Source organism: Lytechinus variegatus, chromosome 1 (genome assembly GCF_018143015.1).
Source record: "Lytechinus variegatus isolate NC3 chromosome 1, Lvar_3.0, whole genome shotgun sequence".
NCBI classification, from domain to species: Eukaryota; Metazoa; Echinodermata; class Echinoidea; order Temnopleuroida; family Toxopneustidae; genus Lytechinus; species Lytechinus variegatus.
In genome coordinates, this window is record NC_054740.1 from 34037173 (window position 1) to 34040643 (window position 3471).

The following is a 3471-nucleotide window of genomic DNA, read 5'->3' on the forward strand; positions in this document are numbered from 1 at the left end:
CCTTGCCTTATTCCTCTTTGCACTTGAAACTCTTCTGTTATCCTGCCATTTACAATTACTGAACTTACTATTTGATTGTAAAGGACACAGATCCAATTGCGAAATTCATTGCCAAAATTCAACTTGTCTAAGCATTTCATTATAAAAGATATATCGATACAATCAAATGCTTTGGTGAAATCAACCATCATGACCGCACCTTCAACATTTTTTTCATGCATGTAATCTATCATATCTTTAACAATTCTTACATTAAAACCTCCTAATCGTCCTTTAATATACCCTACTTGTGTTTCCATAATAATACTTGTTAAAATCTTTTGTAATCTTAATGCTAGAACTGTTGCAATTATTTTATAGTCACAATTGAGTAGTGTTACTGGTCTCCAGTTCTTTAAATCGTCACTGTTTCCTTTTTTATAAATCAAAGTTATGAGACCTTTTCGTTGTGAAGGCGACATCTGTCCATTACTGAAAAATTCATTGAATGCATTAATTAACAACTCGCCTATTTCTTCCCAGAAAACTTGATAAAATTCAATGGGCAGGCCGTCCATACCTGGCGCCTTATTCCTCTTCATAGAGAAAACAGCCTTTTTGCATTCTGCCATATTCATTAAGCCTTCACATTTATTTCTTTCATCTTGACTAAGCCTTTTCACATCTTGTGAGAACACATATTCATTCATATGATCTAGATTAATATGATTTCTCTTATACAGATCTTCATAATACAGTTTAACTTCTCTTAAGACATGTTGTTGCTTAGTAACTACATGTCTCTTCCCATTCACTCTTAGTTGAGTAATAAGCTTATTTTCCCCATTTTTTTTCTCAAGGGATAAAAAATAGTTTGTGTTTTTTTCCCCTTCTTCCGTCCATCTGATCCGTGACCTTACTGCGGCCCCTTTACACTCATTTACGTATAACTTCTCTAACTTTTCTTTAACTTGAAGGTATTTTTCTTTTGATATATCATTATTTCTATTGTCTAAATCACATTCATATTTGGCTAACTCAATTTCCAAAAGTTCTTTTTCACGTTTTGTTTTCCTTTTACGTTTGCTAAATTTCTGAGCAAATTCTCTACATTTAATCTTCAGAATCTCTAGTTTCATCATAGAGGTATTTTCATTATCACTGAGACATTTTGATATAACATTTCTAATTCCCGTCTTAAAGTTATTGTCACTAAGGTAGGAAGTATTTAGTTTCCAATATCCTGGACCTTTAATTATATCACTCAATCTTAATTTCAAAGAAATTGCATTATGATCTCCCTTAACGACGGGTCTAATGTCTGTAGAGACAACTTTCCCCAACATGTCCTTACTTATTATCCAATAGTCTAATCTGGATGCAATATCCATGTTCATATTTCTCCAAGTGAATTGTTTTACATCTTTGTTAAATTTTCTCCAGACATCTACGAACCCTTTATCTTTCAGCAAAATTTTAAGATTGTGTGGAGTTTTATAGTAAAAACTTCTTGACCCTTTTGTATCTTTAACTGGGTCTAATACAGAATTCCAGTCGCCTCCAATAATTAGATAACAATCTTTGTCTTCTTTTTGGATATGATCTATTGTTTTTCGTAGTTTCCTAAAAAATGAATCTTTGTTCTTTTTCTCCGTTGGGGCGTACAAATTAATCAGACAATAATTAACAGAGTTCTTCGTGAATCTTATCACTAATAGTCTTCCAGTGTTATCTACACAGCTACTGTCTCTAGTAATGTTGATTTTTATATTTTCCTTTGCTATAACTGCGACACCTCTTGCACGATTGCTTCCATGCGAATAAAAAACTTTGCCTTTCCATTCACTATTAATCACTGGTTCGATCTCCGTCGACCAATACGTTTCTTGGGCTAAAATGAGGTCAGCTTTTTGGTTTTGACACCATTTGAAGAAGATGTTGCGCTTGGTTTTATTGCGCAATCCTCTCACATTAACGCTTAAAAGATGACACGTTGACATGATGTAAGAAAATTACGGTTAGACACCAATAAGATTTTTCCTCACTTTTTCTTTGATTTCTTCTCCTTTAGTTTTCTTTTCTTAGCTGGTTTCTTCGCTGCGAGTTGAGATCTGGTCTTCGGCAACTCGGGTGACTCTATCGATACTTCCGATTCTGGACAATCATCTGTCTCGATTTCTAGACTATCACCATCACTCGATTCGTCAGCGCTGGTTTCCGTGTGACCTCGATCCCGGTCTGCTTGTTTAAGACGCTCGCTACGAATGAATTGGGTAATCTTTGACTGTGTGTTGCCCGACGTTTCATCTTGTGAAAGGGACTGTAATTCGGTAGCCTCTTGGTTGTCAGCTGTTCGTCTCGTTGTCTTGGTAGCGGTCCGTTTCGGCAGCTCAACTCCAGCCTGGTTGTCAGCTATGTGGCTGGTTGTCTTGACGACGGTTCGCATCGGCTCCCTTTTGTCGTTCTGACTTCGCTCCCGAGTATCTAAGGTTCCCTGCTTACCGATCGGCTCCTCTCGGCCTTCTTCGCTTGTTAATCCGGGGTTCGGACAATCTCGTTGTAAGTGCCCTTCCCTCTTGCACATCCGACATACAATCTGGTTTGTGCATGTTGAACGATGATGTCCCTTATTAAGGCAGTTTGAACATATGATTTGATCTTTGATGACTTGGTTTGCATGAAAGACCTTTCCACGAAAATTTCCGAAAGACAAGATTCTCGGAACAGGTTGTGCTGGTTTTTCTATATAGATGACTCTGTCGCCTGTTAGGCAGTTTGTTAGTTGGCCATCTACCCTCAACTTTGGGAACGTAACCTTGCCCGACACCTTGTATTTTCGTTTCTCAAGTTCATCTACAATCACTGAGTTGTCTACAGACAAAGGAATGTCTTTCACAGTTAGTCTAAGAAGGTTCTCGTATCCACCCGCTAGAAATGGGTTAGAATCATATACTGCTATGCATGCATTACGAATGTTCAAACCACTTGCTATCAGTGCAATTCTATAGTCCTGATGTGTAATGTATAGCCTCCATAACCCACCAACTTTCTGTATGCCCATGATATGAGATGTAGGCACAGATTTTAGTAGGGCCTTGTATACTTCTTGACTTTCCAAGTCCTTTTCCATAACATGGGGTACATCCCGATGTTTAAAGAAAACTGGCTTACCAGTAATGATGTGTTTGTCTTTGATCCCTGTTGCCGCTGCGTATGATTGCCTGCCATTGGCTTCCGTGTTATAAGCCGCCATTTTCAAAAATGCAAAGACGTATCATAAACTATATCCAAAATCTGACAGAATCCAGTCCAATTTTCGTCCAAACAACAGATCCCTGCTGCCTTTGTCTATATTGTTCAAATCCAAGTAATTTATATTCCAGATAATCCTTTGATTTTGTCGATGTAGAGAGATTTTTCCAGAGCTTCATGAAGTCGTAACTTTCAAGAAAGAGTGGAAATAGCGCCCTCCGTCTAGTAAAGATGAATTAA